The sequence below is a fragment of the Leptonychotes weddellii genome, chromosome 7, assembly GCF_054177405.1.
Source record: "Leptonychotes weddellii isolate Sample4059 chromosome 7, ASM5417740v2, whole genome shotgun sequence".
In the NCBI taxonomy this organism is placed as follows: domain Eukaryota; kingdom Metazoa; phylum Chordata; class Mammalia; order Carnivora; family Phocidae; genus Leptonychotes; species Leptonychotes weddellii.
In genome coordinates, this window is record NC_138375.1 from 79,898,276 (window position 1) to 79,925,534 (window position 27,259).

At 46.1% G+C, this 27,259-nt stretch overlaps 1 long non-coding RNA gene across 3 annotated transcripts; it reads left to right on the forward strand.

The window, feature by feature from the left end:
- On the forward strand, positions 1-26,821 carry LOC115942712 (uncharacterized). 3 transcript variants are annotated; one of them, XR_014147085.1, is made up of 5 exons: positions 1-212; positions 6,322-6,454; positions 18,139-18,268; positions 20,134-20,183; positions 23,677-26,821. It is a non-coding gene; the product is annotated as an uncharacterized LOC115942712 (long non-coding RNA). The 3 variants fall into 3 exon arrangements; XR_014147086.1 differs by lacking the exon at positions 6,322-6,454 and having other exon boundaries at positions 6-212; XR_014147084.1 differs by lacking the exon at positions 1-212 and having other exon boundaries at positions 5,596-6,454.
- Positions 26,822-27,259: the final 438 nt, after the last annotated feature.

The following is a 27,259-nucleotide window of genomic DNA, read 5'->3' on the forward strand; positions in this document are numbered from 1 at the left end:
AGCTCGCGGCGCGGCCGGCCGCCCCCCGCTCCTTAAGCTCAAATTAGCCGCGCGTTAATTAACACCCGAGTCCATCAAGGCGCGTTCTTCGGTACAGTACTCCGGCAGGGCTTATATAGGCAACCCAAACCCAGCCAAAGCAAACCTCCCCAAACCCAACACTTCCAGCATGTCCAAAATGGGAGACAGGCGCCTGAGTAACCCGGGGCAAGGTATAGTGCCATCACGCTTTAACTTTTGTTCTGTGGGGCTTGCTAAATTGCTGTGAAGATAACATTCTCTGCTAGCGCAGGTTCGGCGGGGCCGGCTCTGCGCTCCAGCTTTCGGAGGCTGGGCAGCGCGCGTTTTGGCCCCTTTAGCACACTGGTCCCCCGGGCGGATTTTTCCAACTCGGTAGCCACGGGGGAGAGGGGCCCAGGTCCACACCGTCCTAGGCGCACACGAATATAAAAGAATATTTATTTAGAGTGCGGAGTACATAAAAATGCCCAGATATCTTTGAAATTGGTAGAGCAAAGAAATAGAAACGACGCCGTTTCTCATGCCTATTGATGTGATCTGCGGAAGGGGTGGGGAGGGGTGGGGTGGTTGAGAGGGACACTAGGAAATCAAATCGACCCTGGTGATTGTAACCCGGGAGGAAAGGGGTGCCTGCAAATGTCCAGGGAAGGTCCTTACCTCTTGCTGAGTGTGCGTGGGTTTTTTGTTGTTGTTGTTTTGTTTTGTTTTAAAGATACACACAGAGCTTGACGTCTAGCCCCCCGCCCCCCAACTTAAGCCTCCAAATATTTTCCACTGGGGACTGAGGAGATTGAGTCATGTCTTCAGGGCCTCAACTAAATCCCTAAGAATTGCATGAAACGGAGCCCAGGTTTATTCCAATAGCGCTGCCCAAGTGTGTGATATTTGTAACCTCCACAACAAGTTCCTTTGATTCGGTGTTCTGGTGGGTGTGGAAGGGTCACCTGAGGAGCTCATAATTCTTTTGGAGAAAAATCTTGGAAATATTAATATGGGTTTTGATAGAGGAGTTACGCGGTCGGAGATGTTTCGCCTTAGCGGGGGAGCAGGAGGTTTGGGGAGGAGGACTGTGGATATCCTAGCAGTTTGGGGGACCGACCTTTTTTCACAGTCATTGGTGCAGACCCCAAATATCTGGACATTCAGGTCTTTGGGAGAGCGGGGTTCAGTGCATTAGCCATCGTTTATCCAAACTGCTCAGTTACAGGCAAAAGATACCTGACGTGCCCTCATTGTGCATCGGGCTTCTATTGGGTTGGTTTAATGATGGCCGATTAATAAAGCCACTGGTACGCCTTCAGTGGGAAGGGGCATCCCATCAGGCCACGCCGTAGGTACCCTCCAAGGTCAGCATCAATAGCACCCAGTAGGCGGGTGCAGGCCGTTAGTGAGGGCTCCCGGAGGCCCCGCAGCAGGTGAGTAGCCCGCCCTTAATGAGGTCCGAGGGGGCGCCCTAGGGATCCCCCTCTAGCCTGGAGGTGCGAGGGACATCGGATGTCCCCCGAGAGGACTCTGGAACCGAGAAACCGCGGCTTTGATTTTTATGTCCGCGTGGTAATGGGAAGCCACCCTTGAAGTCTCCCCTCCGGAACACAGTTCCCACTCGCCCCCCCCCCACAACACACACACACCGAGGTGCCGCCCTCCAGCCCGAAATTCGTTCCTCTTCCCCTTGGCCTTTGGCCGGGCGCTGCCAAGCCACACCGTTCCAGGCCCGATCCGCCGCCAGAACCCGATCCAGCTCAGCACCCACACAGGTGTCAGCTTGAGCTGACATTGTGTAATGGATTTGGCAGCCAGGGCTCTTACCAAACGGAATTAAGGAGGGTGGGGTTTTCTCTTTTCTTTTCCTTTTTCTTTTGACCACATCTGGTGTCAGGTGTACTTGATCCGCGGCAGCAGGTGTTTTTTTGCAGGAAAAGACCAAGCGGAATGGCGGCCCTGGTCAAAGCACTCCCAGAGAAGGGCCAGAGGCAGGCCTGGGGGCCCTGTGACGAGCCTCCAGCTCCCCTTCCGGAGCAGCTCACCTGAGGTCGTCCTCCGCAGCCTCCGCCGGGCTAACCTGAAGTCCTGGCGCGAAGGGCTTGCAGGAGGTTGCCCCCGCTCGCGCTCTGTTTTCTGGTAAAGCCCCTCTGGTAAAAACTGTGGGCTTCCAACCTATGACTATTTGCCTTTTATTAGCCTACAGATCCCCCTGCGAGTGTGGCTGCGTGTAGGATAGGACGGAAAATCAGGGGATTCTAAGTAAAATACCCTCGCAGGTGACAGGGAGCCCCGCCTTCATCTCGGTAGTTTCACCTGAAAGCCACCTCGGCGGGCCCAGGTCTCTAAAAATCAACCAAAGCGAGCCAGTTCGGGACTCTTGATAGGATGCAAGACTACGGGACTCCCGCTCGATTAGAATTTTAAAAATATTTTACCAAGTTTGGTACGCTGTAGAAGGGGATTGCATATAATGTCAGACTCCATTTTGCTAGGCAGAAACGAAAGAAAATTTAGGAATGGTGGCATCTCCCTCTCCAAACCTTCCGTTTACTTGTGGACACCAAATAGTTGTCTTCATGGAATTCAATGCCAAGGGCTGGTTTGAACTATTAAAGACCTTAGGAAGGGTTTGCCCCTTAAAGAGCCAAATGCTCGATTTGGGGTAGTGGGCTTCACTGGGAATGATAAAATAGCAAATAATGTTTAAGTGACCAACTCGAAGGTTAAATTTGAATCTCCGTGTTTAGTACCAAAAGGACTAATTCCTATCTTTAAAGGTGATGTGAAGGTTAAAAGCAAAGACTGGGAGAGTTACGACAGTAACTGTGAAGACAGTGGCCAGGGGCTGGGCGTCCAAGTGGTTATTTACAGGAGATTTGGGCAAGTATCCCAACTCCTTAATTTGGACTGAGGAATTCAACTGAAAACTCACGAAAACTTGAGTGGCAAGCACACAAATAAAAATCTCTGTTTCTCTAGAGTAGCTCTCATATACAGAGGTAAAGCTGCCAGGTGAAGCAGGCAAACCCTTTACACTGATAATTTACATGACCCCGGAGTTGCCCTGTGCCCATGTTAATTGTAGCACAACCTCAGCAATGACTGACTATAAATGAGATTTTTTAAAAAATCTTGTGAAAATAAGCAGGGAGAAGAGTAATATCTGTGGGGAAAATTTTAAAACAAAGTTTAAACTAGCTCCATTGAATATGCCATGGTCAAAAATGTTTAGTAGGGAATTCTTGCTTTCCTTGGTGCTGCAGAAGCTACTGATTGCTATCACAGGAGCTCTTAGCAAAAAGAATCAGGAAGCAGCACCCCCACCCCCACTCTTTTTTGAAACGCACAGGAGTTTCTTCACGAATTCTTCTTGCTGGATCTCATCTGCCCGCTAAAGATCCTGTAGTGATCTGGGAAGGGACCAGCCCTGACATGCAGCCGTCTGTCCCTGGGAGGAACTTGGAGATGTAACTATGTTTTCATGCCAAAGGACAAAATGATTTTACCCAGAATCAGGTTGCGTTTTCAAGTTACCTTTCCGGTCTAATCACGTGGTGCTTAAAAGACTGATAAACATAGAGCAAACTCATCACTGCAGTCACGAGTGAGCCAGTTTCCGTTTGGGGTTTTCCTTGAGTCCTCACAAAGGGTCCCAAACCTTCGAAAGGGGCAGGCCTTACATCGTTGGGGCATCAGTGGCTATTGGGTGTCAAATTGAGGCATTTGAGGGCATTTTGCTAGTGAGGAAGATGAAATCTCCAAGGTCATCAGGGATGATTTAGTAGGGGAAAAAAGGAATGTAATTTATAAAGTTGACTGTTTAAAATAAAGAAGAAAAGTTTTGCACAATGTTAAGCCCTATTTAAATATAACCAAAATTTCTTCTGTCATCTTCTAGCTAACAGATAATCCATTACTTTCTTTTACATTAATTGTTCTTATCTCAGAGCTGTATTTGGCAAGCCCGCTCCCCCTCCTCCAGAGACCCTACTCCTGAAGCCTCAGGATTAGAAGCAAACAGTGGCTAATAATTTCAAAGAAAGAAGCAAATTCTCTAAAATTGTATTCAATAAGCAGAGCAGTTTAATTAGTAAGCAATTGTTAAATAATGCAAAAATGAGTCCTTTCCCCATCATACCATTGTATTATAGCCTGAACGTTGCCCTTATACAAATACCCACTTCTAAATGTAGGCTGATCCACGGAGAGTGTACTCTCATCCTCAGAAACCAAGCTCCAAACCGCGTGGATGCGCGACAACTGGGGTGCTGATGTATGCGGTGTGCGCTCGCAGCATAGCGACCCACTGGTGCAGGCTGGGCTGGGGTCTGCGTACTTCCTACTTCCTCTCCTATCATCGCTCTGCAAAAGAATTTTTAAAACTCAGACTGCACACCGGCTCCTTTTGATGAGGGGAAATATTTTCATTTGCCTACAACAAAGAGTTTTTAAAGAACAACTTCCGTTTGTTCCATTTTCCTTCAAAACTATGGTGGGCACAAACGAGCAATATTTTATCATCCTTATTCTGGAACAAGATTTGGCAGGTAAATGGGCTCTAAAACATGCCAAATGTCGAGCAGTTTAACATTCAGAGATTTTTTAATGCCACAGGATAGATCTATAACTCTATAGCAATAATAATCCCTTAAATAAATATACAAATACATTGTTCACCAAACCATCCAGTGGTTTCACTGCAGTGGGAGAAGGACATCATTGCTATTATTTAAATTAAACTGTTATGGTAGAATGTAATTGTTAATAAAAGCCTTCTTCTCCCCGCCCCTCAAGATTCCCCCCCTCCCCCCGGCATTTCATGACGTGCCATCCACGATAAATGTAAGCAGAATTATGTCGATCCTGGTAGCCTATTCTGTAACTGTAATGTCTCGTCTACAGGTCAGCAAGAAAATGCAGAGGATAATTACCTTATTTAAAGAATACTTCGAGAAAATACACTTCTTTAATTAGTTGAGGGTGCTGGTGTTCAAACTTTTCTCTTTATAAATGTGTGTGTGTATATACAGAGAATTCTATAAACGCTTGTGCGCACCCTCTATATTATTCCCATGTTTGTACATTAAAGGCTGCCGTGTAATCATTCCATTGGGCTGGCTTAATGCATTTAACAGAACTAATGGGTCGTCTGTGCCGAAAAGCATGCTCCTATTTTTTAATCCCGTCACGTAATAAAACGGTTTTGTACCAGTCTGAGACTTCCACCTTTATCCATTATAGATGCTCTTGTCCAAGAAAACCCTTTCAACAACTTTTGGTTCCTGACCATTGCTAAAATGTCCCCCTTCTTTCTATGCAACTATCCTTTATTTTTAAAACCTATTTTTCGTGTTTAATAATAATAACAAACAATCCTTGCTGTATAGAAATTCGGTTGAAATGACCCAGTAAGCTCCCGCCTTGGTCCTTGCTGCTGAATCTCAAATACTGAATATGATCGGACTCGGTCGTGGGCTCCAAGCTGCAGGAGACCGAAGCTACTTTTTCGTGCCGGGATTTCACCTTCTTTCTAGCCTGGAGTGTGCGCGCGCGCTACACACACACACACACACACACACACACACACACCGCTCCGTAAAACAAGCTGAGGGGGTGCCCCAAATGTGAACAGAGGCGCGCGACTGAGGCTGAGCCTGGGCGGTGGGGAAGCAGCCCGTGTGAGCGTCGCCCGCCCCAGGGGCTATGGCTAAGGTGGGCGCCGGGGATCTGGGTGAGGACGCGCGGGGACTGCGCGGGCTTCCAGCTCTTGTCTGAGACGCAGGCGAAGAAGGCTAGGCGCCCGGCAATGAAATCAAAGTTCCGTGGAGCTTGGAATCCCTAGATAGGCACCCCTGTCCGAGCTGAGGAGAGCCCTCCGCAGTCCGAGCTGAAGCGTGGAGCGGCCTCCGGCGCTCAGTCGGCTTGGACAGAAGCCTGAGAAGGGGGTCCCGCGGCGCTTTTGTACTGCCCCGCCTTGGCTAGCCGCGATCTGACGCACCGGCTCCCCCGGGACGCTGGGGGCGTCGCACTGCAGCTGGGTGGGGAGCAATTTATTCCTCGCCGTCCCATCCCAGCCCATCTTCCGTTACTCCACCCTACCCCTCCCGTCCCTCCACCTCCTCCTCTTCTTCCTTCTCCTCCTCCTCTACCTACTCCTTCACTACCTCTGATTCTCCACCTCCCCTTCGTCCTCCTTCCTATTTCTCTCTCCCCCTCTCCTCCCTCCCGCCTCCCTGGCCTCTCCCCCCTCCCTTTCTCTTCTGAATAAGCAAGCTTTTGCTTCTAAAAGTCACCAGTAATCCTCGTGTGTGACAGAGAGAGAGTGAGGGAGAGAGAGAAAGAGACGAGCCTGCCGAGAGGAGCTGCAGGCAGGAGGGGAATCTGGCACAGCGGCTGGGAGAGGAAACTTGACGCTTCTGGGCCACCATTTGCCAGGGCCTCGCTCGAGGTAAGTACTCTGGGGACAGCGGAGTTCGATTCCTGGCAGGGTCCAGCCTTCGCCCGTACCGGAGGCCCGAGAGATGGGTACCATTACCTGGGGCTACTCAAATAATGATGCAAATGGGGGTGGGGTGAGAGCGGGCGGGCGGGGGTGGGGGCGGCGGGCAGGGTTCCAGCCCGAGGGCGGGGGCCAGGAGGATTCTGTGCGCCTGGGAGGTTGGACCCCCGGTTCTTGCCCTGGGGCACCCTGTGCGTCCTGCCAGGGTTCCGAGCGACTACGGGAGGCTGCCAGCTACCCGATTTCCCTCTCTGTGCTGCGCGTTCCCACAGCTCCCCTCTTTTACACATTCGCGTGCAAATGAGATCCTGCTCTGTCAGGAAGTGACAATCTGCGCCTCGTTCAAACCTCGGAAAGGGAAAGTTTGGCTAGGCGGGGGCTGAGCAGCTCCGCGGTTCCCTGGAACCTAAATTGGGAACCAGAGATTTGCGCGAGAAATTGATAGTTTTCTTTTTTTCCTTAAAAAAAATTACCTTTAACGAAAAATTGTATGTATTCAAAAAGATCATTGGATTACTATGTCTGATCAGCTGCTGACTACTTACCAATAAGCGTTTTAAACACACAGGCACATTCGCGCGCACACACATACACACAGACACACCAGGGGCTATGTGCAGTCGGGAAGGCCATCATAAGTAACCAAGAATTCGGAGTCGCGAGGGCTGTTAAACGTGTAAAGGCTGTGTACGTGTCTCCATGTGTACAGAGAGCAGAGGGAGGGGGCAGAGGGAGCGCGCGTTGGCTCGGCGTTTTCTCTGTGCCTGTGTGTTTCGTGTGTTGTCAGCTGGCTTTGGTTTCTAAGCGCGTTGCTGCCAGGGGCGGGGGCCGGCATCCACCATCCACCTCGGCACCCTAGTGGCGAAACAGGACTCATTTGTTTGGTGCAGAGCGGTGACGACCTAGAAGAGACTGAAGTGTGGTTAGGTCGGCACCCTGCCATCCATTACACCTGCGGCAGATGGCTCAAGTGGTAGAATGGTTTTGTTTGCAGGGATGAAGAAGGGAGGAGGGGGAGGCTCGCCCCACTCTGAGGAAGTACCATAAAGAAGCAAAGACATGAAAGAAGCCATATTCGTACCATCAAAAGCAATAATGTTGCCGCGGTCCATGAGTGAACCTGGGACATGTGTGACCTTGGTGCCTGACCCCAATTGATGACATGGCAGAATTTTAGGACCAATATATTTTCAGATGAATTTTTGATGAAGCACCTACTTCTTCCCTACACACACACACACACACACCACCTGTCTCCAACCAGATGCACACAGGTGTCCTTGGAGCTCTACTCCCTGAAGCCAAACCTCATTGAACCCCTGCGGTTTTCAGCGCAGCTGAAAGGGAGGCCACTCTGGAGTCAGGGAGCCTCTCCTTTCTCCCCAAACGATCTTTGCAATCAGCCTGCCAGCTACCACACACAAGCCTCCCCTCCCCCAGATAACCAACTAGCTGGGATTTAGCCGGGTTTCTAATGTATCCATCTCTTTTTCACATACAATGATGTGCCTTTCTGAGCAATATTCTCATCCTTGCATCCCTTTCTTCCTTCATGCTCCTCAACAAGCAGGGAAGGAAGTGCACACACACACACACACACACACTCCCAGGCGAGCCCTGAGGAGAGCAGGTGTGACAAAGGAACACAGATACAGTCTAATGATAGCTTAGCCTGTCTTCATTCCTTAATTTTCTAGGTAAGAAAGAGGGATTAAAAGAGAAATATATTAAGGAAGACCTAAATAGAATGACAAGCTTTGTCTCCACCTTTAGTTCACACACACATCACTGTAACAACCATGGATATATATATATATATATTTTACATATATATTTATATTTATATATATAATATATATTACATATAATATAATGGTAACATATATATTCATGTTGTGGAATAAGAAACAATTTCACTGGCCTAATTTTCTGTTCTGAATTTAATTAGGGTTTAATATGCTAATGCTTTGAGGGGTGATTAGGTATATAGAGAATTTCCACCATTTTGACACTTAAGTTCTATTTTTCTATTTTCTTTAATGCTAAATCAACAATTTTTAGATTCAATAAAACCAAAAAATATCAAGCAACAATGAGAACTCATTCTAGCTAAGATTTTCAAGTCTCAAATAAAGCTACATTCTAGAAACCTAATGCTTCCCAAGAAAGGGAAAACATTTCAAGCCCTGCATTTTTCAAGGTGCTTTCAATACCCAAAGCCACCTCTGAACTGAGTTTGGTTGATGGGTGCTTGTCGTGTGCCCAGTGTAATTTAATTTTCCTGTGATCATTCTCTTCCTCTATGAAGATTTCCATTTTAGGAGAAGAAAGTTGACTTTGCTATGTGCAGTGGGATGCAGGATTCATTGAGAGAAATGCCATTAGGATATAGTTCTATTTTATTCATTATTAGTAATACAGGTTTGTTCATACATTATACAAACTGCTAAGGGCCTCTGCTCTAGGATGTGAATTCATATATTATCAGAACACATTCAGATACATTTGCAGGATAAAAAATAATAAGAAGAAAATATTGCAAACAGTTGAGGAGTGGCCTTCTTGAGCATTTTAGAGAGTTTTTCAAATAAAAAAAGAGGAAGAGATTGAATCTAAAACTCTTCACATTAGGGGCACTAAGAGATTCCAATCGTATTTAAACAAAACAGAATTAGTAAAACTTTGCAATTGTAGAGAATGCAGACAAAAATTTAGCCCTAACAAGACTCCTTCCCCCTTTTCCTCAAAACACTTTATTATTTTAAAATTTTTACCTTATTCAACTTTATTTATTTATTTTTAAAGTAGGCTCCACACCCAACGAGGGGCTTGTACTTAGGATCCTGAGATCAAGAGTCACAGGCTCTACCAACTGAGCCAGCTAGGCACCCCTCAAAACACTTTAGACCCTAGTTTCAACCAGTATCTAAAGCTAAGTAAAATAATTTCCAAGATGAACTTTCTATGAAAGTTTTTTTTTAAATTCTGAAATTTTAATGAGCGATATTTTAAATAGAAAATTTCCAGGATTCATATTGGTTCAAATACCCCAGTCTTTCTAGGAGAAGAAATATATATTTTAATACTTAAGTAAGTTAACACCCGAATCACACTAAATCATGTTTCTTAGGCCCAGGTGAGACTCAGAACCAAACGCGGGAAACAGGAGGTATTTAAGGGAGAAGAAGAGGCTAAGATCCCTCTTTCTTCCACCCACTGCTGGGACCACCTCCTTTTCATATGAAAAGCCTATTTGCTTGAGCAGAAAAGACTGATAAGAGAAAGTAAATCTGGAATACAGGAATTGGTTTCTTTCCATCCTCATACTTACTACGTTTTCCTCAGGCCTCGCCATCCCTTGGCACCCTCTCCCACCCTTCCCAACCAAAGCCAATAATCGAAGCATTTACATTTATATGTAGCAAGATCTATATATACCCTTAGGTCTCGAAAATATCTCCACCACCCCAAATTTGCTTTTACTTCCGGCGTAATTAAGAAGATCGTAATTCTTAAACAAAAACCACCCAATCTCAATCCCCGGGAGCGGTGAGGGCGAGCTCAAGGTGCCTGAGGCTGGCGAGCTGGAAGGCTCGGCGGGTCCGCATGCCGGGAGCTAGCCCCTGACTGTGAGTCTGTGTCCTGGACTCGCACATTTCCCCTCTTAAGGGAGGAAAATGAACTCTCCTAGGTTCCTCATTTGCAAAGATAGCGTCTTTAGTCAGCACTGAAATAGGGGTGGTGCAGAAGAGGCCTGGTTCGTGAACCCGAAGAGGTCAGGGCTCCAACCTCAGCCTGAGTCTCTCATAAAACCAGGAGACGGTGGTCAACTGCACTGCGGGTCCTTTCGGTATCCAGAAGAAAGAACCTCAGGCGGGGGAGCGTGTGTACCCGCCTGAGTGTTCTGTCCCATCCTACAATCCACTTGAGTCTCTAGAAGCTCAGGCTTTGCCTTCCCGGAGGCAGACGAGGCCTAGAGGGGCAGTCCGATCCTTGGGCGCAGATTCTTGTGGCCTCCCAAGTCCACGCAACCGGGCACCCCCAGCCCAGGGCCGCCCCGACGGCCCCGATGCGGTGCCCATGCGGCCAGTAGGTGTCGCTGTTCCCCTGCTGGCCGGAGCCAGGAGCCCCGCGCTGGCCCCCAGCGCCACTCAGTCTTCCGCGCCAGGCAGGTTCACAGACCCACCAGAGCTCCCGAGAGAGGGCCGCTACCCATCTGGGACTGTCCCCTCGCTCACCTGGCCACGATCGCAGCGACACTGGCCGGCCCAAGGGAGCGCCTTCGGGGAGAGAAGGAAGAGAGGGGTCTGTTGGGGCGAAACACAGGGCCCCGACGGAAGCGGCTCGAAGCCACCAACTCTCCCTCCTTTCTCTTCTCTTCACGTGCTGTGGGCAGCGACCGGGCACAGGGAGAATCCTGGTAAAATCCCGAGCCGGGGGATTCAACTGGGGCTCCAACCCGGGCTCCTCAGTGGCTTTAAAAATCAGAGGTTGAAATCCCCAGCTTCGTGGGAGCTAGCCACACAAAGAGTGGATTGGTTTCAACTTCTTGCCTCAAAAAGAAGAAGAAGAAGAAGAAGAAGAAGAAGAAGAAGAAGAAGAAGAAGAAGAAGAAGAAGAAGAGGAAGAAGAAGAAGAAGAAGAAGAAGAAGAAGAAAAAGAAAAAGAAAGAAACCTGGGCCTGGCCACATGCGTGAGCTACATACCATCTTGTGCATACCTCTGCACGCAGAAATGCCGGGTAATCGCGACCGCCCCCCTCCCCTGGCCCAGGAAGGAGTCAGTATTTGGATGTGGTTGGCTTCTCCCAAAGCATTGCTTGACAAATATTATTCCCCTTTGGAAACCTAGCAGTTAGCACGTCTTTGGAATCTGTATTGAAATTCTAGGTATTGAGAATTCTGCGCCCATCTCTGGCGTCCTGCAGCTCCTTGCCTTCGGCCTCGGTGTGCCGCGTAAGAGATTATTAATCAGAAGCGTTCTTTTTGTGTGTGTCTCAAAAGGAGGAGGTTTGGCTTATGAATACTGAGAGGGATATTTACAGTGGGTGCATCCAGTAGGTAACTGGAGATTTTATTATGATTCTGATTGTTTTATACGGGGAAATCACTATTCTGATTCGAAGGTGGGGAGGAGGGGACCGCATTGAAAGCGCTAAATTCAGAACTTCGAGTTATTGAGTTAGGATGCAAAATGGAACTAACGTTTAAAAGCCATATTTTCATTTAAAATGTGGGGACATTTTGCAGTAAAAAAATTTAAAACCCCACACTTGATCTATATTTTTTGGTAAACACCATCAGTTGGTGAAGAAGAAAAATGTATCAATCAAATATCAAAGAGAATGAAAGAAAAATTCTTACTTAAAGTCCAAAATATTTCGGAACACATCTTGTTCCTGACTCTGGGCCTTGGTCTCGCTATCTTGGGGGACAAGGCTGGGCAAATGCCTGAGTATTCAAGGCAAGCCTTAATTTTTTACCATGAGGTGGCCAACATCATCTTTAAATGTCATGCCTTTTGCTATGTTTCACAAAATCGGCGACTTTACGTTAAATCCTGTTTCTGTTATACAATTCTAAATAATTATTTCTGATTGAGACAGCAAATTAATCATTCGTTGATGTGGGAGGGGGGAGAAACACGTGTCTAATTGGAGGCTGTGAAGTTCAGTGAGGTGGTATTTTTAGCTTTGAAAGTCCAAAATCAGGTATTTGGTTATCTCTCCCCCTCCAGACTTTTCCTCACTGCCTCCCCATTTTACCCCCTTTTCACCCAACCATTTGGGCTCCCTTCTCCGCTCTTTCCCCCTTTCCTCAGTCTCTGTCTTCCTTTCCCTTGTTGCGCACCCCCCACCGCAGCGCCTTTCCTCTTTCCTTTCCCATCTCTTCACCCACCCCCCCATTCTGCTCCCCTTCCTCTGTGTGTGTATCTCTCTCTCCGTCTCCACCTCCCCCCCCCCCCGCCATTTATTGTCTGATCCTATCAGTCAAGTTAATATAAAAGTAGCAAGTGGGAGGCCCAGAACCTCTCTCCCGCGCGCCCAGGACACTTTGGGGAGGTGTCGGTCGCTGCCAGGTTACCGGCCGGAGTGGTGGCCCTTGATGCAGGGCACGCAGCTTGTTGAGGAGTTGGGGTCTGCCCGGGGTTGCGGGGCTTATTCAAATGCCGCCCGCTGCTGCTGTGATTCGCAGGGACTCGGCCTCCATATGGTAATGCGGGGCGGAGTGGGGGGAGGCGCAGAGGGTAGAGGAGGGGAGGATGCGGGTGAGGGCGGGGTGGGAGGGGGCTCCGGCACCGCGCGCTCCGCTGCCGGGCTGGGACAGAGCACCCGGACCCGCGGCGGCGGCGGCAGCGGCGCTACCCACCCTCCGCCACAACACCCACTGAACCAGCGAGCCACCGAGCCACCGGCCCCCGGGGTAAGCCACAGCGCGCACACGGCAGTGACGGTGACGGTTCAGATGCTTCAGGTTACTACCATGAGCCAATAAGGGAGATTAGAAACAGAAAAGGAGATTACTGAGAGATCAGAGATAAGAGGTGTACCTCTCTGTGTCCCTTGTCACAGCGCGCGCGCGCACGCACACACGTCTGTACACACATGCATGCACAGACATCCGTACATGCACACATTCCTTGCTAGTACCATCTAAATATATGCACCGCCACTCTACGCCCTGAAACGTGGCGGGTGTGTTTGTCCTGATCCCTGCATAAAGGCAGGCAGGTATGTTCGAGAGTCTAGGCTGGAACAAACCGCCACGCACGATTGAATTGCAGCCAAACTCGAAGAGACATTTAACCTGCCGAATTGTTTCGTTCAGCCAGGTGCCCCCCAGAAACCGGCAATTCTGCAACCAGTTGTGAAATCCTGCAAATATTCATAAAATGTGCTGAAAACGTACTTTAGGAAAGGTAATCTTGCTATGTATGGCAAGGTAAGGGCAAACGTAAAGGATGAGTGTGTTTCCGTTTTTTAATGTTTTACGTGTAGCCATCTGACCACTTTTTATTGGGTGACATATCATATGAGCACTTTGGTGTAGGCTTGGAAAAACTACAGTCAGAGGTAAGGCTGGAAATGCCATAAGACTCAAGGGTGCTAAAAATGGATGCTGGATAGTCCAGCATGAAAGATGGCATACAGCTGTAGGTTTAAAATGGGAGAAAATACATGTGAATATTTATACATGAAAGCCATTGGGGAGGGCTGAATCTTGCCCTGAGTATCTGTGCAGGTAAGTCATTCATAAGAAAACTAATTACCTGTGCATGTACTTGGACTTGTTTAATTGAATAAGCTGCATGTGTGCATACTTGCTGTTCTTTGTGGCTATGCAATTATGGATTCAGTCTTTTAAAAATGATAGCTTTGGGAGAATTTTAAAAGTGGACTTCATACATACATATTTTCCAAAAGCCATTGTATTGAATAGATGTATTGCCAAAGGAAAATCTGACCCTATAAACAAGATTACTATTGCTTGATATCTAACTCAAGGCCTGTATAGTTTAGGGTAAGTCAAATGGCTTAATATAGTCAACTGTTTTGTTTATTTGTTTTCATTTCAAAGTCAGGAATTAAGGAGGCTTTTCAATCGAGATAATGTGCCTGTTTCCAGTCACATAAGATAAAAATGAAACTCAGTAAATTTTGAGTGCAGCAGATAAGGTACAACATACAACATGGTTGAAAATGTCTTCCTTGCAGAAGGCTGTCCGTTGCTGTGTCTACACATTTTAAAATAGATTTTTTTTTTTTTTTGCAATAAGAAATGCTATAAGGCAATAGGGTAGCGAATGCCGCAACTCTCCGTTATTCAGCACAGAAATTATTTAGAAATCTTTGGAGTCACTTCCCTTTATACATACATTATTTCAAATGCACTGGCCCGAACTGTGTTTTTGCTAATATGAAGTTAATTAGATAATCAAACTTTGAGCCTTGAGCGATGGACATTACAGCCGACCAAGGGGGTATGTCGGGGGGGGGGGGGGAGTGTCTTTTCTTTTATGACCAAACCAGGAGGTTACACAGCTGGCATTACATACATGACAGATGTGCATATTTGGAGCCTTAAATACACAGAAGCAGGGAAGCAACTGTGCATATTATCTAGCAAGAGACAGTAGCATACACTCGCCAAAAAACACAGACAGAAAGGGACAAGAGAGACAGACATAACAAGATAGCAAAAAAGGAAGGGGGGATCAATAAAACGATACAACCTGAACTTTTCGCGAATTAAAAAATGCAAATATATCTTTACATATGCATCAGTATTAAAAATAATACACGCTGGAACCAACAGGAGCGGGAGCAGGAGGAGGAGGAGGAGGAGGAGGAGGAGGAGGAGAGGTGGAGGAGGAGGAAAAGAGGAGGAGGAGGAGGAGGAGGAAAGAATGGAGGCGCCGCGGAGCCCTGATTATGCATGGGCTGGAGCTGCCTCCTCTAACCTGTTCTTCTCCGAGCCCGGCAGCCGGCGGTCCTCAGCCGCCCACAGAACAGGAGCCGAAACAACCGTTCCCGAAGGCTACAGCGTTTATTTTTCTCTTTTGGGGGTTTTGGCGGTTGTTTCAGGGGCTCGCCAACTGGCCCCTTTAATTAAAAGCTTCAATAAAAGGCGATCGCGCCAGGAATGCACCGGCTCCTCTCCGCGCAGGATTTGCATATTTTTTTAATGCCCTAATTTCCTTGATGTATGTAAATGTAGCCGGACGTAGAGGGAGACAGGGAGCTGACGTCAATGGACGTGACCTCGCAGCTAAACCTTGAACGTGAAGCCGGGATGGGGGAAAACACGGAGCGGCAGCCGGCGGAGCCCGCTAATGCGGGCGGCGGCAGCGGCAGCGGCCAAGCCCAAGCCGGAGGAGGCCAAGGGGCCCCGTACCGACCCCGGGGGAGGACGAGCCGCCGTCTTCTTTCACCACCGCCTGGCTTCCAGCCTCGCCAGCCTTCCGGCCATACACACAAGCTCTTGTCCTGCGCCTCCGGGCCCCACCAAATACACGTTCTTTTGCTTCCCTCAGAAAAACAACACACTCAACAACAAACCCAAATCAACAGATAACAAACCAAATCAGATCCCCAAATGTTGTAGACTAATATTCGGGTAGCTTATCAGAGAGAAGACTCTGACAATGGAACATGGTTTTTTGTTTGCTTTTTTGGCTTCTCTCCACAACAAGAAGAGGGGGAGACCGCGGACAACAGCAAATCATTCCTAAAACACGATATGCTACACGTGTTTCCAGTAGGGAGAGGTAAATCGCCCAGCCGACTGGGAGCTTCTCGTTTTGGTTTTGGTACCTGTTTACCTGTGCACTCATTAAGCGCGTCGGCTTCATTAACTGCCGTGCTATTAGCCTGCATTGTAATGTGATGGAAGTGTCGTGTGTGTGTGTGTGTGTGTGTGTGTGTGTGTGTGTTAAGGAGGCGCTGCGGACGAGACGAGAGCGAGATCCGTGTTTCTCCAAGGCCACCTCTGGGACTTATCTGCAGGGCCATCTAGACCAGAGCTCCTGGGCTGGAGTTCGAATTTCACCCATTTGGGAAGGCGGGGTGTGTCGATCACAGAAGGCTCTCTCTCTCTGAACAGCCAGGCCCTTCCTATTACACTGTGCGGGAGGAGGTCTTTTGAGGTGTGAGCCATTCCTTGGTCGCAGCCCGGGGCGCTGCCTGGCGGATTCAGCCTGGTGTGCTTTTATCCTGGAGCTCAGCAGCCTCAGCGAGGAGGTAGCTACTCTCCGCTACGCGGCAGGGAGGCCTTCAGACTATTCCCCAACACCCCACCCCCCCCCCAGCCCCGCGCGCCGGCGTGTGCGTGCCTGCGCACCCGGCGGGAGTCGCTGGCACCTCCCAGTGCACATCCGCCCCCGCTTTTGCTCGCCCACCCACTCCTAGGTAGCTAGGAAATGATCCTCGGCCTCTTCTGGGCCGGGGCGGTGCGGAGTCCGGGGCGGAGGGCAGAGTCGCGGGCTGCCAAGGAAGGGGCGCCGGAGGCCGCGGTGTCGGCTTCCCAGTCCTGCCCTTGGCCGCCAAGGCTGCCGTTTCTTCGTTCCACCTCGCAACCCTAGCTTTGTTTTCCTGACAGGCTCGTGGCCACCGGGCCCCACGCCTGCGAAGGGAGTGTGTGCGTGTGCGCGGGGGGCGGGCGCGCGCGGGCGGGGGCCCTCCCGCCAAGGACACGCATGGCTGTCTGTCCTCCGGCTGCACTTGGCGGGAAAGCTGGGGGCCGCCGGCGAGCCGGCGGCTCTCATTACCACCTCCCCGCTCCCCCCGGGCCGCATTTACATACGGGCCACTCGCCTGAATTTTTATAGCCCCCGTTCCGCCCCGGTCGCACGCGCGCAGGCTCGGAGCAAGCGCCCGCGCGCGCAGACACCCGCGCCCAGGCTGTGGCCGGCTGGGAGCGAGAGCAGGCCCAGGGGTGCAAGCCGCCCTCGGCGAGACGGGTTCTTGCACCCTCCCTCTCGCGCCTACACGCCTGACAGCCTCCCGGCTCGTGTTCCAGGAAGCCCACTTTCCCTCAAGGCCCCCACCCTTCTCTCCTTGCACACTCCCACCCACACCCGCCCACATCTCTCTGCCTCTTTCCCTGGAACACACACACACACACTTTTTCTTCCCCCTCAAAAAGATAACCCCTATAGGGCGTCCCTGGTACCCTTTGAATAGCTCTGGAGTTTAAAGAATAAAAATCCTTATAACATATTGCTTGTCTTTAGCCAAACACGTTTGACGATCACAACAAAAAGAGGAGGAGGACTGAGGAAGGGGGACTTGAACCAAAAGACCTTTCTTTTTTTAAAAAAAAGTCCGCAAGTCAAAAGGTCATTCTCCAAGTTTGTAAATAAAATTGCAAAGGGAGTTCTTAAAGAAAACAAAAAAAAGAGGAAAGAAGGAAGGTAGAAAAGATCCACAAGTTACATAAAATGGTGCATTGGAAAAACAAGACAGGCCTATTCTTAAAAAAAAAAAAAAGAAAGTCTAAAGAAATCAAGAGAAAAAAACTGAAGGAAAAGAGAAAAAGAGGATAGAGAAAATAAAAGGTAGAAAAGGCAAAAGAAGTTTCCAAAGAAATGTGTGCTTTACATCTTATAATAGGAAAACGTAGCCATTGCCTTCCTTCAGACGAGACATTTCTAATTTGTTCCGTCTGTCAGGAGGGGACTATGAGAGGTTTGGGTGCAAATTCATTATCTCTGGCAACGCAGAACGTAGTGTGGGGACTGAAAAAGACCGTGGCAATGGATGAACAATAGGGCTTCAGTTCATCAGTAACAAAAGCAGTGGGGAAATTGGTTGAGTTTCAGAGCACGTCCTCCTCGGCAGAGGGGGCTGGACTAGACCTTGGACAGCCCCCCCAAAAACTTGCCGAGCCTCGCACACACCACTTCACTCTCCACTCCGAGGCTCAGGGAGCAAGTGCCTGGCGTGGGGGGCGGGGGGGGAAAGTTGGCTTTTTTCCTCTTTCGTCTTTTGCGCCCTTCTCTCTCTCCCCAGAAGGGAAGATCCTTTTAAACTATTTTAGACGCAATCAAGCAAGAATCACCGTGTGGAATTGAGCGGCAGTTTTAAATGTGCTAAGGAGAGGAATGATCTGAAAATTTTTTTTTCTTTTTTTGAGACGCCGAAAGGAGCCTGTTTGTGTACTGCGGCCGCCCTGTGACTCTGGATCTTGTCTTCTGGCCGGCGCCTTGATTCCTGCCCAGCTGGATTTGGGGGGGCAACACTGACTGGCTTAGGGAGGAGAGCAAGTGAGTATCGTGGCGGCCCGCAGGCGGCAACTCGGTGGGCGGCACGGGGCCAGCAGTGACCGCTGCAAACCCCGCGCCCGCGCTCCTCACCACGTCCTCGAGTCGGTGACCGCAGAGCCCCGCTGCGGGCCGCTCCGAGGGCCAGTCCGGGGCTTTGCTTCAGCTAATTGATTGTGAGTCTCGGATGCTAAACCTGTTGATCTCTTGAGTTGTCTGAGCCAGAATTGTTAATTATCCAGCGGTCTGACCCCCAGTTGCGGAGAGATGCCAGGAAATTTTCGCGTTGGAAAGGGGAATTTTGTATGTAATTTTGTGTTGTTGTTTAGTGGGACTTTTTTCTTATAAACCTAGAGCTAAATACAATTGTATTTTGCGTTCCTGGATCCAGAATTTGCATTTTGAATGATTCTTTTAACCACCTCAAAGTTGCAATCATCTGGCAACGAAGTGAGGATCTGACTGGATTCTGGCGGAAACTTAATGTACACTAGGTAACTAGACGTGGTGGATTTCCACTTCCCTTTTCTCTAGCCTTTTGGATTCTGGGAGGCGAGAGGCCGCTTTACAGGGTTATCCCAAGTTCAGATTCATCAAGATACAGCCATCGCGGTTAGTTATTGGGACTTGGAACATTTCAGCTTCAGATGCTTCTGGTATCCGAGTGGAGCCCGGTCTCTGCAGTTTGCTTGGAGCCCAGACCCCGCTGAGGGAGGCAAGCCCTTCCTTCCGTGGCCTGGAATTGTCTGAGGGAACACGGGGAGGTGGGAACCCAGGCACTTTATTTGCATGAGGGTCTGCCGCGTTTTCTCTTGCAAATGTACCGGCGCTGCTTGAATGGGAGACTGTCTTGAGGGGTCAGGGCAGCAGTGGTATTGATCAGAAGTTAGACCGGAGGCCTGTCAAGTCACGGCCATGGCCGGGGCTCTTTTGGGGCTGTGGCTGCCTTGGGCCCAGAATGACAGGGTCGGATCCAGTTTCCTCCCTCTCCTGGTGCCCAGCTCTTCCCAGCACCCTCCTTCCCCACCTTGCCACCAGTAATTAGGGCGCTGTCTCAGAAACGAGCTCCCATAGTCAGCATAATTGAACGGGTGCAGTACTTTCATTTTGCAAAACCCAGTAGCCCCACCCCACTACTCCAAAATAACAATAAGCATTTAAAAAATCATAAAAGAAAAGCAACCTATTTTCGGGAGAGTAAGACTTCTTGAATATTGAGTCATGGAGGAATGGGGGAAGGGAATAAAATCCACCACTTTACAGCAATCAGGTTTTACATTATTCATTGATTTACTGAAGGAAATAGCCAATCAGGAGCCATAGACATGAATGCACATCTCACCGTGCTGTGGCCTTACAGTAAACTATTTGCATCTTTCTAATGGATTAGATATTTATCTAGGGATTCCCATTGTTTGAAAGGCCTGGAAATCCAGTTCCTGAAACATTTAGAAAATACGACTTTGTTCCAGTCTTGAAATTTTTACATGGAAGAACTCTCCCTCGTCTTTTGTATGGCAGGTTACAGTGTTCAAATCCCTAATGTCTTTTAAGGGTCCCTCTTCCTTCCAAGCTAAAAATAAAAGAAAAGAAGAAAGAAAAAAATTAATTTCCCAAACCCCTCCAGATTCTGCATATTTTGCAATCCCATTATCATGCATGTCTCCATTTAAATGCAAATTAGCATATTTAACCCTGTGGGTGCTGAAGCCCAGCATACATTGTACTGGGGTTTTCTGTAATCTCTTGGCATTTTAAGGGATCATGGTAATTGCAATACTTTAAAATGAAGCCAAATCTAAACATGATTATATACATATATGTATATATTAAAACTGTGATCATTTGTTTTCTTAACTATTTTTCAGGTAAGACTACAAAGAAGCCTAAAATGAATAGACAATACAACCAACCAAAGGTAATTTAAAATTTTACGTTTGATAAAATCAAAATGCTATACAAAGTCAAAATAGAATATCATTTGCTGGGTGGTAGGCCTGCAGTGTATTGCATACGTCCCAGTTCGTGCAATAGATACAATTCCAGAAAAATCTAAGTTTCCATATGTGCTGTTTTCTTTCCCTGTATGTAGCCTTTGTATACTATATATCAAGATTGATGCAAACATAACCTGTAACTGCCTATAAAAATGAAATTCAGGATTAGGAAGACATAATAGGACACTTTTATTAGAAAGTAAGCCAGTCAAATACCTTGCCTGAACTATACAAATCGCTGTAAATTAAATGGCTTTTATGTAGAAAATGGTAGTCTTGACTGTATTAGTGGACTGTGGTTTACTTACATAAGAATCTACAAACTCAGTATTAAAAGGGATTTAGTAATAGGCCAATTCTTTATATACTCTGCAGTAGTCTGAATAGGATTCAGATAGGTGTTCTAAATATGAGTGGCAAACCTGATTATTTGCATTTATGGAATAGCATAATTCTGATCCAAATATGTGGAAAATCATAACTTTTCACTTCTAACTTAAGCAGAGATTGTTTATTCCCAAGAAAACCAGGATGTTTCAATTCATGTTTCAGCCATCTGGAGACTTATAAAAAGATTAGAAAACAAGCACGACAATCACGTCCTAATCTACTGGCCATTAATGGGAATTTATTAGAGAATGATCAGGCAAGACATTTGAATTCAGTATATCCTTCAATATGCAGATTTCAGAAAGGGTGTTCTGTAGCTCAGATAAATAGCTTTCTGAAAAACAAAAATACCTGAAATAAATACATGTAGGTGTTAATAGTTGCTCATAACAATGTATGGCAGGCATTGCTAGGAATCAGCCCAGTTGTTTCAACTGGCTCACATCCTAAGTGATAATAAAGTCCTTGAAATGTATATGATAAACCATGACATGAACCTTGGCAATATTCAAAATAATCAGGTGTTCAGTGTGAAGCCTTGCTGTGTATCTTTTATTTCTCCATACCTTGAAAGAAGATGGAGAGGTGAAACATTTAATTGGCTATATGGCTAGAGAACAGACTGCCCATAACCTTTATGTTGGCTCTTTTCACTTTTGGGGGCTCTCACAATGAATCTACAGTATATGTGGCATGCATGAGAGCCAGTCCTGGAGTCAGTTCATGTGACTATGTGGCATTGCTTTAGAAGATGCTATTTTAAGACCGTATTTTCCATAGCTTCTAATTGTAGAAGCATGTCAAATGTTCAGTGTCTTGGCTTTCGTGATAGTTACTTGGGTTCTAAAAATGGATTTAATCGTTAAATGTAGGAATATAGCCACATTAATTTGTGAATTCATACAAATATAGGGTGACACACATACACAGACATACATGTACCACATCTCTCCACTTTCACCAACCCCCACCCAGATGTATATAAGGCAAAAAGATATTCTAAAAATATCTGGCATTTCTTAGGGTTTTGAACTTAAAGAATTGAATTCATCTGATCATATGCTTGCTTTATGTAGTACATGCCAAATCATTAATGATTCTGCTTCTAGGTCTTGGAAAGCAAGGCCAGAATACTCTCAATCTTCCAATGCAGCCAAGCTCATTATGGTTTTACATAATGTCAAAGTGGCATGTGCCTCAGCCATGTGCCCAATTCTGTCCATTAGTTAATGTTGTGACCTCATAGTTCAAGAAGGAACAGTAACTCTATGGGAGTGTGTGTCTCTGAATTAGTTTGTGGTTTGCACGTACATTTTATATGTAACCCAGTGCAGCCATTTCTGATCATACTTCTTATACCAAGATTTGATAAGAAAAATAGATGAGCAATTTCCATAGCTGAGTCTTTTCTAAATAATCAGAACACAAATGCTCGCCCAAAAAAGTGAATAAAAAACCTAAGGGAAAGTTGGCATCTGTGTTTCTAAACTGTGTCTGTAATTGGTGTAATATTATTGTATGAACTGTAGATTGGGTGCTTTTCTTAGCAATTTTGGTTCTCTTTACTTGTCAGTCTTTTCCATAGGATTTACATATGTGTGCTCTGTATGTAACTTGGTAAGCATATTCACCCTCATGTCTTACAAGAATAAATTACTGAATTAATGGAAGAGTATATATTAATTCTGAAAGTGTTTAAGTCTTTGGGCAAAATAGTCAACCTAAAGAAATGAAAGTATTGTGATAAACTAGTGATGTGTGAAATGAATATGAAGATTTATGACATTCACATGTAGCATATATTTTAAAGAATAGTAACACCACCAAACATGACTCCCAATTTTGGAAAACAATCCATAAAGTTCACCCATGGTGAATATGCATCTTATATGGACTGCACCTTAGATATTCTGTTGAGGGGCATCTGAGTATTAGAACTGTACATATCATAGATGCATTAGACATAGATTACCCATAAATGAAGGAGAAGAAGAAAAGAGCTCTTTGAAGTGACCATATTTACACTTTGAAAAGTCCTAAGAAAAGGAATGAGGCTAATTAATTAATAAAACAGTATTCTCCTCTAGATTGAAGAAAGGTGGGGGTGGGACAGGGAAAGGTGGGGTAGAGTTATGCTCTTAACACCCAGGTATTTTGTCGTTTTCATGAGGTAACGATACTGTTTTCATAATTTCGTAAGGAAGACTAGTACGTATGAAAACTGATTTTTGAAATTATAAACAAAGGCTCAGCGTTTTTATTACAGGAGAGTTGTGTACAGCAGTAGAAACTAATGCTGCAGTGTTTACCTGTGCTACATTCTAAGGCACACACCCTATACAGAGTCATTTTTTCTAAAAACCAGGATGAAGTCAGCCTGCTTAGAGCATTCCGTTTGAACTTACAGAGCGAACAAAATACGCTATCGCCATGGCACGTAGATACAAAACATGACTGAGCCGTGAAGCCATTAAAAACACACCACCAGAGCACATTGTCAATGTAATCACACATCGACTCACTGCGTAATACAGATCTGATTCCCAGCGCCAGAAAGCAAGGCCCTGCTTTAAGCAATAGCAAAGTGCCTTCCATCTGTCTGCCCATGCAATCTGCCAGAAGAGAAATGCAGGCAAAGACGCTCCCCAGATCTGAAATGCTTTTATCTGTCCTTAGAGAGAGATTTCTTCCAGTCTTTGGATATTAGAGCGATCTACACTAGCACGGAGGAGGTAAAAGGCCGCGGGTTGCTTATCCTGGAGCGGTCGGTAGTGCTAGCGGAAGAGATGTTGATTGAGAAAATAGGGCTTGTTGCAATGCTGCGGCCGCGGCCGCTGCTGCGGGCAGGAGGCGTGGGGCAGTTGGCTGATCACTGATGCATATCAATAACCGTGTACTTGAGATTTCTCATGACATCATCATTACCTTGGTCTCCTGCGGTCTCGAACCTTTGACCTTGCCGGGCTGGTCCACATTTTGGCAGTGAAAGCCCCTCCAATGATGGCCCTTTTCTCCTTCTTTCAGACCGGGGGCAGCAACACGCCAGCAAGACGGCTTCTTCTCCTCCCCAGCCTAGAAGCCCTGTGAAATCGAGGATCTTCCCCCCAAAACACACACACACGAGATACGTGCGATCAAGCTGCCACCGCTTGGTAAAAAGCTCACGGTGCCTAACCCAAAAGGATCAGGAGCAGATCCTTGAATCAGCTGTCACCTCTTCTATAGAATGGGATGTTTTTTTTTCCTTCCTCCTTAACCTGCGCTGGAAATTGCCGTTGGCTTTATACATCTCTATAGAGGGAGGCTAAGGAGTCTTGCGTGAGAATGAAGCAATTTACAATGCAAATAGAGGCCTGTGGAGGGACGGATGCTGCTGCTCACTCATAACTGCTTGCTGCACCTTAGTAGCTGGTTTTATTTTCTGATATTAATAGATGAATTGTTGGCTAACGCTGCCGGAGATTACTTGCTGAAAGGAAAAAAAAAAGTTCGGAATAAACTTTGAAAGCAACAGATCTCGTTTGGATGTTTTAGCTGCACACACAAACAGAAACCAGGTCATATTTACATGCAAGAAGGAATCTTATGCACGGCAAGTGTCCTGGAGGACTACTCTTCGGTATTGCCAGAGAGATCGGGATCTGGAATCTGGCCAGAGGAAGACAGAGGCGTGTGAGGGAAGCGAGTTGTTATCTTTGGTTATCTAGCTGTATGAGTGTATTGGTCTTCATAAAGCTAGATAACCGAAAGTAAAAACTCCTTCAAGATCGCCGGGGAGCATGTGAGAATGAAAGACTACAACCAAGAGACAGTAAAAACCAGAAAGGTCAGGAATACTTATTGAATCTAACTTTGTTTTTGTTTTTGCTTTTGTTCTTTTTCCTTATGATTAAAGGTGGGATTAGAGGAAATTAAGTGACACACAGATGCCAAAATACAAAGGTGCCGGATACTTTGAGAAGGGTTGTTACAGCTGCAAAGGAGAGTTGTATAGTGCTAATAAGTAAAGATGCATGTGTAGTTTGTCCTACTTTAAGACAAAAGTTTATATGAGGGTGTTTTTTTTTTCCTTAGAAAGCTGTTGTAGAGATGTCTGGTATCTAGTTTGAAAATGATTTCATAATACGTAGACCTAGGCTATCTCCTTCTGAGGTTCCCCTCCCCTGAAAAATTGGAAGATTATGCTTGAGGACTACATGTATTGGGGTTGTATGTCAAATTATATTAAATTAGACTATCAGAAAAGTTTATAATGGAAGTTTAATAATTTGTATCTCTGAGGACATACAGCTAGCAGAAAAACTGAAAAAAAAAAAAAAGCGAAGGCTGATTTTTATTCTTCTATTCAAAATACAAGGACAGATGCTTCTCTGTTCCAAGAGGGTTTCCTTGAGGAAGCTACTGAAGCAGAAAGACATGATGGAGACGAGATCGCCTCCCCTCTTGTCAAAGTGTTAAAAAAATGTTCTGTCTTACTCTGCGCCTAGCATTGGAAATGAAAGTGACATTTACGCCACAACCCACGTGTGCGCCTCCTCTCTTTTTGTTTAAGGATGATCAGGTCTATCCAGGAAACAGCTCTGGCATCCCAAACTGAAATAATTAGGACGTATATAGACCTGACAAAAATGGAAAGGGGGTGGGGAATCTGAGGGTCTGTCTTGCCTAATTGATTCCGATAAACGGAATGCAGGAGATGTGAACGGCAGGACGCTCCGATTCCCACGCTCGGGGGCAAGTGGTAAAGCGGCCCGGCAGCCTATGACAGACAGCCCTGTTGGGGGGTGGGAGTATGAAAAAAACATCAAGTGCACACACCATACTCATCTCCATCGCTCAAGAAAGTAGAGGCATTTCCCACCCACAGCCATCTGCAACCTCCCAAATGGTAGCATCAACTGGTCTGTAGCTGCTGCATACTGTCTGTTTCTGTTAATTTTATAACCGCTGTTTAATTTGGCCATAATTAAGTTCAGCTTTCTTCTTTGGTTAAGATTTTCAATATTTAAGGAAAGCTAGTAGAAAGCAGTTCCAAAAAAGTCCCGTTTCTGCCTGCCCTTCACGTCAAATTCTCAGTCTGTACTTTTGGCCTTGTGAACACATTTTGGCTTTTGTTTTGGGTGGATTATATCTAAAAAAAACATACTCTATAATGGACATTATTATCACTTCATCAGGCTGTTTACCCCTTAACATGATATATCTAGGAACTTGGCCTAATTGTGCTAGTAGACACACACTGGAAGTAAAACTATAAAATCATCAGCCTACAGAAAGTTAATTACAATAGTAACATGATAAAAGGTTGTTTTGGTATAGTCCCAGTAAGATGCAGTCTATTCAGCCATTTTTATTGAATCTAAAAATGACTATACTTAGCAGAAACTTTGGGGCTTTGGAGGTCCCCATTGCAATCTTTTCATAAAAGTTCTTACATTTTTCCACGTGTCAAAGCAAACATTTGTATAGGCATTAAACGTAAATACAAACATTGCAGTAAGAAAATGCTTAAAACGGCCTGTTATTTTCCATGTGGCCTGGATTACTGACAATTTCAAATCCCAAATCTACAATTTTTCTTCAAAAACATTACATTTTCCTTCGTAGCTTCAGCACCTTCTACGATTCCAGACTGGAGAACCCTGTAAACCCATTGTTAGTTTCAGTTAGAAACTCTGAGAGACTTTATTAACGTAAATTCTCATTATGGCTGCTGAACACGTGCCAAAGTTTTACTCCTGTAGTGACCGTTGAGAAGACCCTTGTTTATTTACATTTGAAGCACTGTTTGTGCAAACAACCTTTCATTGTTAAGTGCCTGTATTCCTTTCATTTGCTTCATGTCCAGGGGTGCTATTTACCTAGAACCATTGTCTACTACAATTAACATTTACATTACAAAGTGTGTGGTTTTCTTTCTCAAGGAGGTTCAATTAAGGCAATAAGATGTTTGCTAGGGAAACCTATTGTTTACTGAAAGCACTCAATGGAGTCAAATTACTGAAGCTTTTGCTTACATCTTGGTCTTTTATGTAAATATGTTAAATATAGCATCTAAGGAAAATAAACAATATTATAATTATGTGTTTGCCATTGTCATATCAAACTTGCTTTGTACCATACTAATGTTACATGACTTATCGATCAATAAAAATACATTTCAATGTTATTATTTTCATTTTATTTTTTGCTGTTCCACTCTTCCTGCTGCAACATGTCCCAATTTTTCTTTTTTCTATTGCACATCAAACTTCTGACATTTTGTTTTATTTGTGTGTGTTGGAGAGAGGTACTATATCTGAGCATGGGTCTGAAGGATGTCCAAGGTAATCTCTACAGTGACCTTATAATAAGGTGATATTTCTTTGAAATCTGAAATATTCCAAAGGCATGTACATATAAGTCAAAAAAAGTGTAAATACCGATTAAGTAGTTCTTTGAAAGCTAGTTTTAACATTGGCAGAAACCGGATCAAGTTTATTTAGCATACCGCTGCATTGTGAAACAGTCGGAGTGAAGTTGCAGGTTGCGTGAGGATGCATGTTAACTAGTGGGAACCAAGCGCAGTCTTTGTGAAAGCGGAGCAGCAGATTGCTGTGCAAGGCCA